Raw genomic sequence first — 20365 nt, forward strand, 5'->3', positions numbered from 1 at the left:
GCGAAGGAAGAAAACTGCAGGGAAAGCCCGCAGTGGTTGCGGTGCCTGCTGATACCGTGAGGAGCAATGTTGCTCTTTCCGTCTCCGCTTCACCGCCCCCCCCTCGTACACCTGAGGGCGCCGAGCAGATGGAGCTGGAACGACACACAGAGGTTCCCACCTTCGCCGCAGCGCTTATGCTAACCATGGCGCTCCCGGCGCCAGCGGCTGTAGCAGGTCAAACAAAGGGCACCCGAACGGCTGACAAATCCAGGGGGCTCGGTCCGCCGGACACACCCGGACATCTGATGATTAGTTAGACGTCTTTACACCCATGTGCGGATGTATACCACCATGATGAATTCTCATTTAGACTATGGCAGTGTCCTGTATGGGTCGGTGATAAAAACAGGATTGTGAATGCTCGACCAAGTGGAACACTTGGGTCTTCGTCTTACGTCTGGTGCTTTCCGCACAGCCTAGTCCAAAGTATGTCTATGTGTTGAGTCTAACAAGTGGTACTTTGAGGACAAACGAATGGACGTGGACTTCCTCTATGCGTTTAAAATTTCATCGGTAAAGAACCATCCGTTTAAACTTGTCCTTAACAATACATCTATGTCCCTACCGTTTGTAAATCGTCCGTCCATTGCTCTTCCCTTCTCCGTTAGAGTGAGAGGGTTAGCTTTGGATGTCACCATTGCGCTTTTAGACGTGTACACATCTTTTTCTGACATTTTACCGCCTTGGCTAGTTCGTGCAGCATTCTGTGATATATCTTTAGTAAAACTTGATAAAAACAAGTTACGACGAACTGCAATACTGCACCACTTCCTGTCTTTGCAGTATAAATACCCATGTGCACAATTTTAGTGTTGCTTCTTAAACCTCCTCTATGGCGGCTTGGGCTGCTCATAGTTCCAACTCTAATGCGCACAGAACCATGAGAGTATACACCACCATTGTCTAAGGAGAAGCATATGGAGTTTTACTCACACCGCAACACATTCTTAAAAAAACAGATTCCATGTTTATCACCTATACAGACTGATTATGTGTTGTTCTTGCACGGTCATCTTACAAGCCCAGCAAAAACCATGCAGTTCATCCAATGTTTTAACGCCATTTTGTCTGTGTATGCACAAAAACATACATTGATCCTGCTTGGGTGCCGGGACACGCTGGGATCGCCGGAGATGAGGTGGTGAATGAAAGGGCCACTGTTACTGAACTCAGAAGCACGGTAGCCATTACAACTGTACCCTACACTGGTCTCAAGCCACACCCTAAACAATACCTTCGTAGAACCTGGCAAAGACACTGGAGTGAACAGAGAGAAAATGTACACATAATTAAACCACACAAGGGGCCATACACCACTGACACACGCAACAGATACACAGAAGACACCTTGGCTAGGCTACGGACAGGGCTCACACAGGCAACGCACTTGTACCTGCTCACGGGATCTTCAAGACCCTTGTGTAGCAGGTGCATGGAGGCCCTATCCTTAATTCACATCTTAATTATACGCAGGGTTATCGACACCACTGGGCAGAAACATTTCCCTGAAGTGTACAGACAACACATCCCGCTACACTGTTCGTTTTTTGTATCTGGCGATGCTATGACATATTTTATTAGGGTTTTCTGGTACGTGACGAATATTCCATTTTTAGAGCTAATATCACACCATGCATAACCAAAATCTGGCCGTTTACACCAGCGATCGTCTTCGTCTTTAATTTTGTTGTTATTCTTTCTTACTGGCTATAGCGCTTACCTTTTGATCTGTTTTTAACCACTCTTTCTTACCGCTTTATTCTCTAGTTGGCCTTGCGCCATAAACATCCAATGATCGTCATATTTCATGAAGGAAAGAGGTCGACCGTGAGCAATACTAAAAATGCCGAAGTAGAGGCTTTAACTATGCAACTTTTTGTTGCTCTTGCCTAATACTCGGGCGTCGGAAAAGGATGTCAAGTTTGGGGCTAGGTAGTTTTTCTCGCCTTCATATTCAATTGTTGTGTATGGTTGCGGGAAGTGAGACCGTCAGCATCGGTGTGGTAGCCACCGCTTTTGTAATACAATTTGAAGTCGTATTCTTCAAGGCGCAACAAGACACGCACAAGCCTACCAGATATTCGCGTATTCCGACCAACCAGCAAAGTGTATGATAGTTGGTTAGTGTCTTGAAACACGGCCATACAGTAAGGGGGCAATTTGCTGATGGCGAACACGATCACAAGGCGATTCAACCTCTGTACCTGTGTTATTACTGTCCGTTTTCGTGATAATACGACTTGCGTAGGAAACAAGGTGCTCGACTCAATTGTATATATGAATATAAACAGCACCGATTTCAATGCCGGTTAAGAGAGAACTTGCGTCGGTGCCTTGATAATAAAGGGATGTTGAACGGGGCCAGAAGTCAATAAAAAGTACAGCTGCTCAATTGCATGGTAATAGCCAGGAGTTCACTAAAATTGTGCCTCTCTATGGAGCAAGGAAGTTAGAAGATATGGGAGCTGTGCAAGGCGGGAATAGATCGTCAAAAGTAAAGCACAGGCCTAGAAAGCTCCGCCGATCCCTTCACGTTCTTTCGCGTTTTCTTGAATTGGTGGACCTTCGGGTACAGACTGATTCTGGTTTTTCTCACAAGAAAGCCTAGCACGTGTGTTTGGTGGGCCAAAAATGGCATTTTTATTTTGAGATAACTAGCTTCTTTTATGCGGTTACGCACTATGACGAGGCGTTTGTGGTGCTCTTGGGACGTCAAGTAGGACATACTCGCGTCGTTTAAATAACACATGGGAATACCCAATTTTATGTCATGCATTATAGCATCCCTGAAGCACTCGATCGTAGCTGACGCTGTAAATGATTCAAATGGCACGAATTGACACTGACACTGACACGTGTCCATGGGGCGCAATTGTGTCCGCCAATATTGAGACCACAGGTCGACTAAGAGGGCTAATGACCCAGAAAGGAGAGTCGACATAGTAGAGTCGCGTCCTCTCTTGTGAACTCCCCTGTTGGGAACTCCCGTGGGTCAGGAGCCCTCGTCAGGCACTCAATGCCTTTAGCTCCAGCCCCGTCAGCAAACACTGTAACTTCTTCTTCTTCTTCTTCTTTCTCTTTTTATTTTCCTTTTTCTTTTTTCACCTTGCTCTTCTTCTTCTTCTTATTGTTCTTCTTCTTCTTCTTCTTCTTCTTCTTCCTCTTCTTCTTCTTCAAATATTTCGATCATACCAGCGTTCGCAGGAACTCAGCACCTCACAAGAGAGCGCGGCCTACGGTCAGGCCGGCTGCCTAGACAACGCACGGGCACTAAAGCGCGCATAATCCATGCCTCCGAACTTTTCCATGGCTTCTATTGTGCTCCTGCCAACCTCTCTTTTTGCGCATCGCCCGCAGATGTGTGTGACTGGTGCTTCGACGGATGGTAGCGTTGGCCACCGACGCCACTACGAATGAACGATGGGGCGCACTGTCCGACTTTCCTGGCGGGTGACGTGAGTTCTTCCGGTTAGTGATAATGCGCTCCGTGTAACAACTGCGATTTGGGCTGCCCAGACAACGGCAGCGCCGGCCTACGATGGCTGTCGTTTTCCACATAGCGGCAAATAAAAGCAAGGCACCAGAATAAAACATACAGACAGTAAACGGCTTTACATACCAAGTCCAGAACACCCTACTTATGGTCCTCTACTGGTGTGTAGTGAACACAAGCTCAAAATGTGGTTGTAATGCGACTTGCGTTACTGACTGGAGTTCACTGTATGGTTACATGTTTTGTATTGCCTGTTTTTAAATATGGAGCCTAAAATCTATAGCCCACATACAAAACATACAAAGTGTATAATTGAATTTCACTGGAGGTTGGTATTTGGTGCAAAGCTTAATAAAGATAAGGGAAAGTGACTGCTCAAGAAAAGCCGCCGGCTTTGAATTCAGTGTCTTCTTCTTCTTCTTCTTCTTCGACAGCATCAGCAATCTGCGCGAGGGCATAGACGTCCTTCAATATTATGGTGTTGAGCTCAGTCTGTTAGACTCTTATAGAATTCTTTTTTTTTTGCTACCAGGACAACAGGCGTTGCCAATGGTCAGATCGACCTCCGGCGTTTATTTTACCGAAGCCTTCTTTCACTTTACTAGTGCATTAATACGCGCTCAGCAGGCGAAACTCGGACATTTTGATTTATTGTAGGGTTTAACGCGCCGACGCACCGCTGGCGATGAGGCGCGCAGGAGTGCAGGGCTCCGGATTAATTTTGACCACCTGGGGATCTTCAACGTGCGCCGAAATCTCGTACACACGGGGCTTTTACTTTTTGCCTCCGACAGAAAAGCCGCCGCCGCAGCCTGGCAATCGAGCCCGCGACCTCGTGCTTAGCAGCACAACGCCTTAGCCACTGAGCCACCGCTGCGGGTCAATTCGGACATTTTGCTGACGGTTTTATAATAATATGTTTGAGTTCCATGGAGGAGGGTATCTGCAACCAAAAAGTGGTAAGACTCTGTTAGGTGGTCCGTCAATGTCAGGTGTGTGCTTTAAATGTGTAAGATAAGCATAGGTATGAGTCTGCCTAAAACTATGCATTGGTGTTGAGGGCCCGTAGACTACAACAGAAAATTGCTTATAATGGCGGATAAAAGCGGTTTTGGTTAATACATGACGGCACCTGAAGCCTGCGAGCGCGCTGCACAGTCAGGTTCCCTGAACGCACAAGATTCATCAGAACCTCCCGCAAATGTGAGGGGGTCTGATGTCTGAGGTAACGCCCTGTATAAATGGAGTGTTAAGGAATCGCCATCTGTAAAATAACAGACATTTGTAAGTGAACATTGGTTCAGCTCCTAAGAATAGTTAAGGCTGTAGTGGAATGTTGTAGGTGTAGGTTTTAGGGAAGTGTCATTTTCTAGCTTCATGGAAGGATATACACTCAGACAACACGTGATGAACGGAGAGCCGTGCCCCACACTTGTCACAAACTGGTGGGAGTGAGTGAGTAATTTCAAAGATATGCTCGTGTGGCGCGAATGCGGCCTATAAGCAGTCTTCAAATAGATACTTTCGTGAATCTATCTTATTTCAGAGTGAGGTATCTCCTTATTTATTAGTTTGATTGTATGTAATTTGTTTCATTGTTTCTTCCATCGCTGCTCCTACATTTTACGAAGTCGCCGTCGTATAGCTGGTTTCTTGTCCAGATACGGAACCAGAGGTTCATCCACTCCAGTGCAACAAGCAGCTGCAGGAGTATACCGGTCGGCGATTTTGTTCCCCCATATGCTGCTGTGCCTTGGCGCACAGCACACTACTATCGTCATATTTGAAGCATAAGCCGACATTATCGTCCTAGTAAGCTGGTTTATTACACGTTTTTTTCCCTGAAGTGTAATGCCATTACAACACTGAGAAGGCCTGTGGAGACAGCGGAGTGTTTTGTATTCGCTTCTGCGATGTGCTCCACTATATTTCAAATTGCAGTAGCTTCTGCTGTAAAAATACTGCAGTTTGGATCCAGTGTCTTTGTAAAAGTACAGTTGGGGCCATGAGCAGCGCATGAGACAGCAGAAGCGGACTTCGAGGCGACTGTGTAAAACGTAGTGTAGGGGTACGCGTGTTGTAAGTGTAGAAAATGGTGTAAAAGATTCATCACAAGACACTGGACGCAGATCATAAGGAGCAATGAGGTCAATGACAGCAGTCTTGTATAAGTCATTAAATGAGACCCCGAGTTTCCGTGCTCGCATTCCCGTTCTGAAGGGGAATGGCATGGTGATAGATGGACCAGTAAAAAAGACATTGCTGATCGATTTTTCACTGATGATAGAATTTCATTGATGATTTTTCAACGATGCTTTATTGGGGGCATACATTACTGCTGTATATGTGTGCTGATTCACGAAGCACAACTTGTTGCACTTAACGTATAGGCTTTGGATGGGGCCTGTCCAAAATGCACTGTACACAAGGCGGAGCTCTGGGTGGATGACTGGATGCAACATTTTTACGGCTGTTTTAATGGCAGTTTAATATATGATACTGCCATTGTACAGTCGCGACCTCACCAGCCTTTTGAATAGACGTATAAGGCACATTTTATCTGCTCCATAGGACTGGTGGGTCCTGAGTCAGTATGTTCATGAGTGGGTCAGTATGTTCATTGCCCTGATGCATGTATTCTATAATTGTTTAATGTGCGGAATAAACGAAAGCTTTCCTATCACAACACCAAGGAATTTAGTATGTCCTTTATTGACCGAAATGGCCGCACCATTCAGAATAATAATAGGTGTAGGCTGTATACGACGCCACATCCAGAACAAAACACAGGTACCCTTTTCGGGATTCATGTTAGAGCCATTCTCATCCGCCCACTTGGCAAGCCTGTTCACACCCTAGTGGACCTGCTGCTCACATATGGAAAGGTACACGGGTTTCAAACTGTTTTGTATATCGTCTACGTATGCAGGGTAAACAATTGTCGGCTGCAGTGCCTTTCTAAGAGTGTTCGTCTTAATGATACATAGTGTACAACTTAGTACCCCGTTCTGCGGAACACCGTTTTGTTTTGTCTGTATTTGTGAAACTCAAAAAATACGCTCAGAAGGTAGCTTTCTAATGTGTTGCATGTTTCCTGATACACCGCATAACTTCGGGTAGTGCATGATACCATAAGGCGAAGCAGTGTCTTACGCTTTTTCTAAATCCAATTTCCAAACACCATGCTGTGGTACTACCCTAAGTGACACAGCTTTTGACAAGCAATTACCCTTTTTATCGTTCCTTAATTTTGATCGTGCAGATGGTACTGCGGTTATAGATGTACTTTAACTCAACTTTGACGACTTTGCGGATAGTGACACTGATAGGCATAATTTATGGAACTTGTTTAAAGACATTGTCAATGACTGCATTGAATCATTCGCAGCTGTGGCAACTAACACACCGACAAGCGTCTCAAAACGAAAGCTGAACGTAACGTATTCAGGGCATATCACCGACCTTTCACTAAACTTGAAAAACCAAATCCAAACAGGTAAGCAGCGCTATTTTGGCGAATCCTTGCCGGATTACATGACATCGTGACCCGAGAAATTCTGGAGCAGCATTTCGCCCATATCGGAAGAGTGTGATGTCTTTAATGTTGGCGGTATCCTCACGCACGACAGTGTTCAAATTGCAAATCCCTTCAATGATCATTCCAAATCAGTTTTTCTCCTGTGACAACTCTGTATTACCGGTCTTCGAAACTATTTCGCCCCGAATATCTGATGTTATTGTTAGTGAGCATGGGATATTGAACATGCCTGCGAACCTCGATATCAGAAATTATTCTGGACTGGACAGTAACCCTAACGCATTCTTATAGAGATATAATGAATGTCGAAGTACCTTCATGTTCTTTTTAAAAAATTGCTTCCCAAGGGCCAGGTTCCGGACGACTGGTGAAAAGCCAGCGTCAAGCCCATCTATAAACCAGGAAATAGGCTGAGTGTCTCCCTACCTTCAACCGTTTGTAAGCTTCTCGAACACATTATCCACAGTATTATTTCAAATTTTCTTGACGAACGTTACATCTTAAACCAACTTCATCAGGATGGATTCGGGAAAGGATACTCTAGAACGACCCAATTAGTATCAACAGTGTACGACTTTTATACGTATAAATAATAGCAAACAAGCAGACGCTATTTTTACAGACTTTTCAATAGCCTTTGACAAATTTTCGTAAAATAAATTATATACTAATTAGGAAAAATTCTCGGGAATGATCAAATTATAAAATGGATATCAGCCTACTTGAAAAACAAGGAACAATTTGTTATTTTGTAAAGACATTCTTATCATAAGGCTTCCTTTGACTCTGGCGTCCCCAAGGGTCGGTTCGGGGTTCCTTTCTACTTATTTTGTTCATTAACGACATAGGTGATAATATCCCTGTAAATATAGGGCTTTATACGAAAGATTGCGTGACTTATACTGAAAATAAATTCTAGAAGGATCAAGTTTTGTTGGACGAGTCGCTAAACAAGTTTGTTTGTGGTGCAAGGCGTATAAAATGTAAATCAAGTTTGAGAAAAACAGTGTACATGTCCATTTTCCATCGACAAGCCGACAAGCTCGCATAGCAAAGTTGTGATGGCAACGCCCGGGAAGGAAATGCGATACCTCGTTTCATCAGCTGCGAACAATTGATGACGGGGTCTTTCAGCACGGGAAGATGGGATGAATGTCTCTGTTGTTAATGTCCGAGCATTTCGTACACTTTGCTTTAGGTTTTCACGCAACTGCAATGTTGATTTTGAAAGTACTGAGTAAATCATTGCGCAGTTCTTAATGCAAAAATGTAAAATCCCGAAATTAACATAAGATTGGCTAAGGAAACCTAACACACCTCTCAAGGTGCAAAATAGGCTGCTGTTTCAAGCGCAGTAGTGAACAGTACTACGCGCGTTTTGAGGGTCATGCAAAATTTGACGTACATTACCTCTTCCTACAGACCCGCCGCCAAGTTTTTAATGCAGTACAATTCAAACAGGCCCCTTTCTGGTCCTTACGACATCATGACGTCATTAAAATTGAGCGGTGAGTACTTTGTGTACCATACTCATGTTTATACTGAATAACTAAAGCGCAACCACACAACACCACCATAGTACCGAAACGAGAGTAACGGCTCAACAGAATCCGACTATAGTGCGTAACTGAATTCGTAATGCACATTAATGTCAACATTAGTTCGATGGTCCGTTTATTGTATGTTATTTGTCTAATAGAGAATAACTGGCGGAATCAAGTTTTGGAAAACACGTAACACGTAAGTGGAAACACGTAAGCATCCACTATTACCGAGCTTAAAAATTACACTGCCGATTTGGTGAGCACTATCACGCTGTCGCACTTCCTCAGTTCCTAGTGTCACAATATGGTTCATGTGGTGATAAATGTTATTCCAGCAATGTGCGCGACAAATAAATAGTCATCTATGAACGAAGCCACGGCTGGAAAACAGCACGTGAAGTACTAACTCTCATTATTAGGCGGTTGTGTGCATACTGGTTTTGAGAAATCTGGCTAAGAACTGTAGGCCGGGTCGGAGTGCAGTATGGAGCAGTCGAACTGATCAAGAATCACAGGAGTGTTTATGGCCCTAAGAATGTGCGTTTATTTTGGTAAGTTCAAAAGTATCTTCGAACGCAATAAAGCACCTTGTGACGATTGAATGCGCACAATACCGTCATACTTGTCCGGAGAATTACCAATAATTTATGCTGTTCCCTGTAACTGATGCCGTAGCCTCTTTATTTCTGTATAAATGCGCCCCACGTAGCAAGGAACGACGCAAGGGTGTGTAAGCAAACAAGATTTATAGGAACGAACTTGTGCTCTGTAACAAACATGAAGTAAACCCAAGCAGCGAAGAAGTGGTCAACAAAAAGCTAGGCGCAGTTGAGCGTGCGGGAAAAAAATGCTGTGGTGTTTGCCCTGCCAGCGTTTGTGTCTCAGCATTATTTTTTCAGAAGAATGAAAATAGATTGGCGACACTGGAGATCACAGAAGCGCATTCATGTCAACTGATAAAAGCGCGACACAGTCCGCCTATCAAACAGGCTAGCCCGGCAGGGTACACGCTAAAAAGAACAAAAGCACTCAGCTCGAAACTTATAAGGAAGCCTGTCGCCAGGCGCTGGTAAGAAAACATTAAAAACATATATGTTGACGGCAAGAATTTAATCGCATGAGTAGGCCCAAGCCTTTCCGATAGCTGGGGTTAGTGAGGAGTTTTGTGGGGGGTTGACGCGAAACTTTCAACCAACGTCGCTGTTTTATTTACTGCCGCCCCTTATGGAGGAAAGGATATCCTTGCTGATGCGTAACTGCGAAGAAAAAGCTTGAACGTATGTGACCGAGAGGCGCCTTTGCAGATGCGAAGGCCTTAGCCACTTGTGTTTTGTAAACTACATGCTATGGAACATCTGAAAACGTACGGCCGCATTGCTTCTCATTACGGGTTATTTCTGATGTCGGCGCTGTAAAAGGTTTCGCAGGGACGGAGGACCGCGCACACTTTAAGGGTTCCTGCGGGAAGAGGCCAGGGTGTAATCGGTCCCCATGGGGCAGGCCACGTGATTTTCGGTTACAGCTTTAGGCAGCGCATTCTGCGTACGCCATCTGGACACGTAGTTTAGCGAACGAAGGCAAAAAGATTACCGCGTTATACTACCGATACAAATGAGGGGAAAACTGCTTGATTTGTCTCCCAGATTAAAATTCTTTCAGACTTGTTTATCCAGGTGAATGCAACCACTGCGTGGTAAGGCTGCTCTGCTTATCTTGACCTCAGTGAAAATTCGTAACTATACAACCTTCTGTTCGAATTGTGTGCGAAACGGGATACGCATTATTTTATACATTCGAGGGTACACTTCAGCGAACGTCAGTTTTCGATTGATTAGGAATGAAACGGAACGCAGCGGTATTTGGATGAAACGCAGCGACCTATTTCTTCAAGAATTTTCGCTACTTATTAGGTGTCGTTGTTTAGGCTTTTCGGAATTTGTCATGGCTCAATTTATGCTTTTGGCATTTTGAAAATGCCCGCGGACAGTCACAATGGTCGTGAAACAACGCAGGGGCACCAGGCTCTTCGCGGGAAGAGTTCAGGGCACGGAGCGAGCATTATTGAGGAGGCGGAAAAGGGTTTGTTCGGGTGGCGCGATAAAGTTATGATAAAGCCACGGCGTCGGGCACAGAACCGAAGCGCTCTCTGTGGCGATATGACATAGGGAAAACACGCGCGCCGCGCTTTCCGAAAAGGCTCGCTGGTTTATTCAGAGAGGTCCGTGGTTCAAGGTCAGTCAGTGCATAACAGGCTGCCGTTGCGGGCAGACGACGCCGACGAATCCCTAGTGCGACTGCACTTCAGTTGCAGTCGGTTTGCGGCGGGAAAAATCTTCGTGTTTCAAACATCGTTGTCGTAAGAGGAAGGCCTTCGTTGTTGTAAGACGAAGGGAAGTTTTTAGACGCGAAACCTGTAATAAAAAAAGCGCGTTGAGAATCTAAACAGGATTAGTTCCAGTGAATAATGGTTCTTATCCTCTATGCCATTCGTTCATATTTTGACTGTCCTAACTTCTCCGCCCTGCCTGTGCAACATGAAAAGCGCGCGCAACACTGAGCAGCCCGCGAGACCCGCGAGAGGTGAAAGCGGAGGGAGGGACTAGTGGCGAAAAGGCGGCGTCGGCAATTCCTTCTAGTGCTTCGTTTCAAGCGCGGTACGGCTTGTAACTGGGGTACAATTCATTAATAACTGCTGCTACGACGTCCATCAGTTCAATATATTGATTTTGCAGAAAGAAATCTTGCAATTGTTTCAATATATTCCATGATATCACGATTTTTGTGCGTCGCGTCCGTGGATAAACATGTAAACTATGGAAACTAGGGCCCCTAAAATTATTAAGGTAGCGCCAACCGCTCCCTCCAGCTCCGCCGTTCTCCTTTTTTTTTTTGCCCTCACCCGCGATGCCGCACGCCCTTGAACTCGGCGGCGGTTCCGCCATTTTTGTTGGCTGCTTCAGAGCAGACGCCTTCGCAACGATACGGGTCGCTCGCTGGAGATTTTTTTTTTTTTGCAGTGTGCTCTGGTTTTTGCGCTAAATTGATGTTTGGTGGCTTTTATAGGATTTATAGTCTCATTTCACGAACGCGCAATAAGTAAGGTTGTTTTGTTTTATATTTTTGTCTACAAGGGGATATTTGTGCGGGGTGGATGCCGCTCACGCATACGCACGGCCCGGTGTTTGTTAGTGTCAGCGGCATGCTTGTAACATCTCAAGATAGTTCGTGAACCCAAAAGGATCGGACATAAAGATTTCGAACTGCCCATTCACGGTAATTCCTTCCTTGCCTTCATGTGAGTGTGGTCGTACAATCACTGCACAGAAGGCTTGCGTTCGGTTCGGGGCAGTATACAGAGCGCTTCATTCGCAAACGCCGTCGTTCGAGAGCTGCGCTAGCGTCCTTCCATTCGCCTTTTTTACGATGGTTGTGAATCATTGGCGTCGTTCAATCTCCCTGCTCTTTTACTACGGACATGCATCCTACCTTAATTCCGCGCAGTTTAGCGTGCCTTGCCGTGTGTGTAGAAATGTTTCTTTCACCTTCATGTCGTTATCGGCTGCTGTGAATAGAATAAAAAATACGCACATGCTGTTGAGAGAGTGTGCACGTAAAGCGACGTCTCTGCTTCCCTGACTTCGCAGCCATTACGCTAAACTGCCCTTGCGGCCGAACGTTTACTTGCGAACCGAGTGAAAAACGTAGGCTTGTAATTCTGGGAATAGGTGCCAGAGAAGACTGCGATCAATCGATCGGGTAAACTGAAATTACAGTCTTTGGCCTGTTATTTCTCATACGAACCAGAGATCGAGTCCCCCTAGGTACAAATTATGTAACAAATTACTACAGTTAATTAGTCATGCTATACGTTTTTTTACCTGTCGCGGTCGTTTACAGCCGTTATCAATGGAGGAGCCTGGACAGAATTGTTTGGTGCTGGGATATATTCTGGCATATTTGTACATGACACTAACACATGGATACACCCGAAAGAGAACCAATAACAGGCTGATTATCAAGAGAAAACAAAAACGGCATATCAAAAAAATGAATTGGTGTCACCAAATGAATATTTTTCGGAACAAACGTCCGTAATGATGTCGTGCAGGTTGCTTGTCGTGCTGAAGTGGCTTCCTGTGAGAAAAAATGCTGGTAGTGGCATTTGGGTTTAGTTTTTTACGCCAAGCTTCTCCAATAGCCGTTGCTCAAATTGATCCGTGAAATATTCCTATTGACAAGAAAAAAATGTCACCACAGAGTTTGAGATGTTCCCCAAACACTCCACAAATATAGGCAACAATGCAGTGCAGTTAGTGACGTTCTACCGTAGAATGGTCAAATTCGTGTTCGCGCGTCTGCTTAGTGCCGCGTCCACGCTCAACTCGCTTACACTAAATGCGTTTAACAAGCGCTTTGCTAGACAAAAATAGGTCTGCTGAGAATAATATAGTCGCCCTTGTGTTTTGGTTCGCATCGCAATGAATGGATACGCTGCGCCGTTGACTATTAAGATGAAGCAAGCGCGCACACTGCAAATGTACGGCCTCACATGTAAAGCAAACGTTAGGATGTAATTAACGGTCCTCTGTGCCCTGTGCATACACGGAAGAAAGGGCAAACAGCCGTTGCGGTGCGAATATGCATTTCAAGTGCCAATTCAAACGTACGGGAGTTTAACAAAGCCATAACAGAAGTTGCGTATCAAACGTACGTCAACGGCGTGGTCACTAGATTAGCTGGCCTTAAATTGTTTTACCTAACCGCAATTTTTTTTCGCTTGACAGCCTCAATTTGCGCCGCACTGAACGAGCACATATTACGCAGCATATCGCTCCAATGTCATAACAACGGGATTATAATACTTCCGGGGTCGCTTACACACAAACATAACTTTACTCCATAAAGAGCTCACACGCATTCGGAGCGCACACGCTACATGGTCAGACGCAAGCTGCCGTCGGCCAAAACAAGCACGAATTCAGGTGAACAATTCTTGCGTCAGGAAAACCTTGCGACAACCGACTGAAGATGCTACGCTGCTGATATTTATGCTGGGAGTTAAGTGCGCACATGACCAATACACGGCCTCTTATCCAAAGGAAAGATTACGACGTGGCGAACTCGCCGCTCCACGTAACGCCTACTCAGAACAAAGGGTGGACGACTGTCTTGGAGGGAATACGCATTTCTTCGTAAGTGACCACTGAAGCTTGCGCCGAATTTCAAAAAGCGAGAACAAGCATTGAGAACGTCGGCTTGAAGTGTGCCCTTTGAAATATATGCAACCAAACTTTTCTCCTTTCTGCGTCGCGTTTCCCGGAAGGCATAACGAAGGCTTTTGCCATCCCTGACCCTATGCGCGCTGCCTAAGGCACAACACATCGGCACCGCTAAGCAACATAAAGTGACACGGATGCGACATTTGTTCGTAACGAGCAGCTAATATTTTGCTATTCGCTGTCGCCTACGATAAAGCCGGCACTGAAGCTGCTGAAGCTGTGCAGCCAAACATGGCGCCACCCCGGTGGCGTTGCGCAATGCCCCAGCCGGCAAGCCGACGCGGCCGCCGAGGCAGAAAAAAAATGGCAGCTACCACCTGACTTCTCTGTTGGCCAATGGCGAGCTCTGGCCGGAGAAAAAGAAAATAGCAAAACACGGAGGAGGGAAGCTCGCGGGTGAGGGCGAGCTACCTTAGAAATTTTAGGGGCCCTAACCCTTTAATGCCGGTTGTCGCGAATTCGCGACATACTGAATAAGCTGGCCAGGCAACTCGCGCAACCTTTGCTGCCATCAGCGGCGGCTGTCATGTGTTTGCAGCAGATGTGGTGGTTGCGTTCCAGACATGTAGCGCCATCTGGTATAAGTTGTTGAAAATAAGAACCCAGAATGTCTGTCGGTTGGCGGACAGGGCGAGCCACGTGTGACAGCTTCCACTTCTTCGTCGTTTTCTGCCTAACCAAAGTGAGCACAAGCTCTCCGAATTTTTTTTTCTATTTGCACGAATTCCAGAGGCTGTCCATAAGGTGTTACATTGAATCAAAATACGTTTTTTGTTGCAGGCTTCATGCTTTTCTGGTATGTCGCGAATTCGCGACACTCGGCCATTTAGGCACTTCAGCGGCGGCTGTCATGTGTTTCATTCAAAGAGGGGGTGGTTGCGCTCCAGGCATGTATCGCCATCTAGTACAAGATGTTGAAAATTAGAACCCAGTAGATCTATCGGCATCCTGCCAGTTCTGTGCTATCGGTTGGCGGGAAGCGCGAGCCACGTGAGACAGCTCTCACTTCTTCGTCGGTTTCTGCCTAACCAAAGTGAGTACAAGCTCCCCAAATCTTTTACCCTATTGGCACGCATTCAAGAGACTGCCCATAAGCTGCTACATTCTCTAAAACTGTGTTTTTTGTTGCATGCTTCTTCCTTTCGTGGTATGTCGCGAATTCGTGACACTCGGCCATTTTGGCACTTCGCGGTGACTGCAGGTATGACGTTTTTTTTTTATTTTTTGGCAGAGGATGGACGTTGGATCGTTCTATGGAAGAAAAGGGCTTCGCACACGACTGCCACCTGAAGATAAGAGTGACGATAGCTGTCTTAGTGACAGTGATGACGACGATGTTGACTACGATCCGTATGCACAAGCACGGGCTGCGCCCTTGGGAGAGTCTTCGTCTAGCAGTGAAGATGAAAACGGTGACGTGGTGGCTTTGCCAACTGCCTGTGCAAAACAGACCGTGAAGTGGAAAAAAACAGACTGTCGAGAACAGCGGGAAATACCGTCCTGGAATACCACTCTTCCTGAAAATGACACTTTGCGAGAACCTATTGAATATTTCAGAGACTTTTTTGATGACTGCTTACTGGATCAAATCGTCCAGCAGACAAATCTGTTTGCAACGCAAAAAAACCCAAACAAAGGGCTGGCACTGACTCGTGAGGAGCTGGAACAGTTTCTTGGCACGATCACATTCATGTCGCTCTGTAGGCTCCCAAGAAGTCGGCTATACTGGATGGCAGAGTGCAGGGTCCCCACGGTGGCTGATACTATGTCACGTGATCGTTGGGAGGCAATCAAGGCGAGCTTGCATTTCAATAACAATGAAGACATGCCCTCGCCCGACGATCCACAGAAGGATCGGCTTTTCAAGGTGAGACCAATTATTGACTCCCTGCTTCCAAAATTTCAGTCTATTCCGAAAACGCAAGCCCTTTGTGTTGACGAGCAAATGGTTCCATTCAAGGGTCGCAGTAACCTGAAGCAGTACATTCCCAGCAAACCTCATAAGTGGGGTTACAAGATATTTCTTCTGTGCGACTCTCAGGGAATGGTACATTCATTTGAAATATACACAGGGAAGATAGAGGCTGTTACTGGAGAGCCGGACATTGGTGCCAGTGGAAATATAGTCCTCAAGCTGTGCCAAGTGATCGAGCCAGGATTGAACCATCTTCTTTTCTGTGATAATTGGTTTTCAGCAGTGAAGCTTTTTACTGCCTTGGCAAAGAAAGATGTACACTGTCTTGGAACAGCACGCGCTAATCGCCTTCAGGGTTGCCCTCTGCCTACCGATGCCAGTTTGAAAAAGAAGGGCCGAGGATCCTTTGAAGAGTTCGAGACGGTGATTGATGACTCAAAAATAATTGTACTCAAGTGGTACGACAACCGAGCGGTGACAACATTGAGCACGTTTGCAGGTGCACAGCCGGTGACTTCCGTAGACAGGTGGGAACGCACGCAAAAGAAGACCGTGCAGGTTGACTGTCCAAGTGCTGTTAGCATCTACAACAAGTCGATGGGAGGCGTCGACCAACTTGATGCCCTCATTGCATTTTACAGAATCCACATTAGGTCAAGAAAGTTTTATCTCAAGATTTTCTTTCACTTTGTGGACATGGTCGTCGTTGTCAGCTGGCTGCTTTATAGACGTGACTGTGCTTCAGTGGGTGTTCCTGTCAAGCAGAGGATGGACCTCCTCAAATTCAAATTTTACATTGCCACATGTCTGTTGAAGCAGGGCAAAGACATTACAGTGAAGAAAAGGGGAAGACCGTCATCTTCATCTGTGGAAGCCAAGCTTGAATGCAAGAAAAAAAGAGGGCCAATGAGACCCGTGCCAGTCGCTAGCATCCGTACGGACAGTACAGGTCACTGGCCGGCTGTGGAAAACACACGCCAGCGGTGCAAACGGCCTGGGTGCAAAGGACAAACGGTTTTCAAATGCGCGAAGTGCAACGTTCACCTGTGCCTCAACAAGAATGCGAACTGCTTCCACAATTTTCACCAGCCGTAAATGACATGCTGTCATCAATTTTTGAGCCGAGGATTTTATTTTCAAGACAGTTGATTTCTTGGGCTTGGAATCTGTGAAATAAATGTTTTTCATAGAAGCCATTGTTTCGCAGGCCTGCAGACATCCCCTTTATTCTTGCGGCAAAACTTCCTCATATTGATCCAAGTGCCAGTTGTCGCGAATTCAGGACAAACCTAAAAGCAGGTGATGAAGTTCTATTCGAGATATGGGCTTAAGTGCCTGTTGTCGCGAATTCGCGACAAACCTAAAAGTCGGCGATATAGTTGCACCCCAGATAAAACAAATGTGGAATGTGATCACGGTCCCTGATTAAAGCCGAAACACACAAAAAAAATGTTTTTGTGGCCTATTTCATAATTCAGGCATTAAAGGGCTAATGGCAACGCGCGTGAGGCGTCATCTGTTGTGGTGCTCCGAAAGCTACATTTCTTCCTCGCTAGGCAGTGACATTAACGCACCACCCGACCGCGCTGCCCTAGCCCGGCAGATTTTCCTCCTCAAATACTTGTTTCTCCTTGGTTTAGGGTTTGTCCTTGATTTCGGAAGACATCACTACATATTCTCTTACCCAGCTCACAGTCAACAAACTGTGAATCATTGTAATGTTACCACACTGATACTTTTATATCTATAAGCGAGGGCAGAAAAAACAAAACAATGACAAGAATGCAAGGAAATGGTCGTGTTGGCTTATGTTCAAGACTGTGTCCATTGCGTGAAAAGGAGCTTTAGAGGACACTTTCACACTTTGGAGGGAAAACATGCGTGTTTTTATTGAAATCTTTTTTTTCTGTGGAGACACACGCCCAGTGCATTTTTCTTACTGCCAGATAATAATGATGTTGATTATCCACGCATTTTTTTGTGGGCGCTCATAAACTGTCCACACAGCCTTACGCCGCAGTAACCGCCTAAGAGAACAAGCCTGCAACGTGCGCTCCTCTAAATTAACCTGGAAAATTTTCGAGTTACACGCCATTTCCGAAATAGGGGACCCAGATATTATTGCTCATTTAAAGCCCGCAATGGCCGCTTTGTCTAAATACCCAGACATGGCAGATCATCGTACTGATGCACTCTTTCGTAAGAGATGGAAGATGTGATGTTTCCTACGGTTGATAATATTCAGAAAATATAGAGCACGACTTCTGCCTTCGATGTTACCTGTTGATGTTTGGCCGCTGACAATGAGATGTACGTAAAGTACACAACAGCTGCATGTTAGCATTTTTGAGGGGTAGCAAATACGTCCTGCTATGCGCTGATCTGACTGATAGGATTTTGCGAAAAAAACCACGCGTCACTTTCAGTTAACACATAATTTCAGTGTAAATTTAACAATTTTAGTTCGATAATTTTAGTGGAAACAGAAACATAATTTCAGTGGAAAGCCTGTCTGGAGCACCGCAAAAAATAGCAAATGCCGCGCTAAAGCACTTTGTAGGTATGCGCGGAAATATGATTACATGCAGTTACCGTGCGCATTTGTCAGTGTCCTCTTGAAAGGGTCCGACCAATGCAGTTTGCACGTCAATAGAGCGTCTGCAAACTACTTCAATTTTGGTTTCATTTGTTATCAAATGTTGAAATTATTGACGTCGTATTTTAATTATCAGAAATTTGTAGGATGAGTTGGCCGAGAAAAAAATCAAATTTTTAATAGTCTTTTTCGCTAATACTCTTAGGGAAGTGAACACGCAACAAAAATACTGCTAATTTTGAGGCGCTGAAATTATATTTCTACACCCAAGTATTTATTCAAACAAAACATTGCCCCTCAACGCAGCAAGCTCGAAACTGACGCTGATGGTATGTTGTGCGCATGGTCATTTGTGAAAAGGGGATATGAATGATTCCTCAAATATACTTTGTAAAAATGTTGCAGCTGATGTAACTTACTCTCTTCTGCCCCACAAGTGGGAGCACATATACACAGAAGAGAACTGCACCGTTGTAAAAATTATTTCTGGGATACCAAGTACACATGGTAAGTACTATATATTTATACGGCAAGCATACCTGGCAACATTGGCTAGTTTTAAAACTTCGATGCTTTGAAGTCGCTTTTTCGAGCTCCTAAGGGCTCCGCGGAGATCCCTCACACTTGGAAATAGCACGTCAGCCATAAGAAAAGAAATAAACACAACGTATATACGAGCAATACTCCTACGAAATACTAGCAGATATGAACTGTTTTGTGTATGCTTGTATTATTTGTTAGAAAACATCCATCCGATACAATTGAGTCGGAACATCAATTCAGGGAATAAAATATCCGTATTGTTAAATTTGAAAACGCTGTTGAATTGCTTTTCACGACACCAAGTGAGACTTGAGTGAAAAAAAAATATACGAGAAATATTGTGATAAGTGATTAAGAAAATCACGGTAGATCAAAAGACTGTTGTTTCGCTTGAATTGAACAGCTTTGTTTTAGTTGTCTGAGAAGATAACGAATACGGTAGTTTTCTCCCAGAAAAAAAGCTCAGCAATAAAGAAGATATAAATCGGCACGTTACCCGCACATGCCGCTGTTCGATGTAGCCTAAAACACGGCACAAATTTCGGCTGCTGAAGGGTACATCACACCGGTCTGATATGCCCTATGGCCATTCCCGGGGACATTTTCCCGTAGCCCTGGTTTACGGATGCTCCCACGCCAGTTAACAGCAATTAAAACAACCTCCACGTCGCTACATTAGGCTTGCTTTATCACGCTATTTTAACAACCACAGAATGCAAGCGCCCTTAGGTTATTGCTAAACTTTTTCCCATGCTCGCTACTTCCGTGGTGAACTTCGCTTCCTTTTACGTGAGGGGGCGAAGCGTCTAAACCTAAACACACAACTAAAAATGTCGCAAGGTCTTTACCAGAACTTGTCTTGGGCCGGGTCGGCCGCTTCTCTTATGGAGGCGAAAAGCAAAATGCCCGTGTGTTCGAGCTTTCGGCGCACGTTAAAAATCCCTAGTTGGTCTAAATGAATCCGGAGCCTTCCCATGTAGCGTAGGCGCGTTAAACCCTCAATCAATCAACCAGAATTTGTCTTAACGGTATGTTTTATTCCCTGATTCTGATTGTTCAGGCAGGGGAGAGGGAACGGGATTTATGGCTTCTTTTCCCGCTCTCTCACGTCGGTTGGATCCTTGGGGCGACAATAAGCATGACATTGGAACAAGGAGAATCGACTATCCAGAGGGATTCCTAATCAAAGAGCAAAAGATTAGCTGAGTTGGAACAAGGAATATGGTTTATTCGTCTTGTACTGGTCCCTTAACCAACTAAATTATCTTCAGAAAGAAAACTCTGCACTTTGGATGGACCAATAACATTTTTATTTGCGCTTCGTCTTGTGTCTATTTAGGGGATTTATCGACATCTTTCTTTGCCCTACATGCCGTTTTCGTAATATTCTCATTGCCAAGACATTTTGCAAGCAG

At 45.1% G+C, this 20365-nt stretch overlaps 1 long non-coding RNA gene across 1 annotated transcript in view; it reads left to right on the plus strand.

Annotated features, from left to right (window-relative positions):
* Positions 1–18909, plus strand: part of LOC144172524 (uncharacterized) — a 39512-nt gene extending 20603 nt beyond the window's left edge. Inside the window, exons 3-4 of the long non-coding RNA XR_013323031.1 lie at positions 8496–8581; positions 18813–18909. This is a non-coding gene — a long non-coding RNA (uncharacterized LOC144172524). The remainder of the gene's footprint in view (positions 1–8495; positions 8582–18812) is intronic.
* The last annotated feature ends 1456 nt before the right edge of the window (positions 18910–20365 follow it).

This window comes from Haemaphysalis longicornis, unplaced genomic scaffold (assembly GCF_048455015.1).
Source record: "Haemaphysalis longicornis isolate Haplotype H1 unplaced genomic scaffold, Haemaphysalis longicornis Haplotype H1 scaffold_23, whole genome shotgun sequence".
Lineage (NCBI taxonomy): Eukaryota > Metazoa > Arthropoda > Arachnida > Ixodida > Ixodidae > Haemaphysalis > Haemaphysalis longicornis.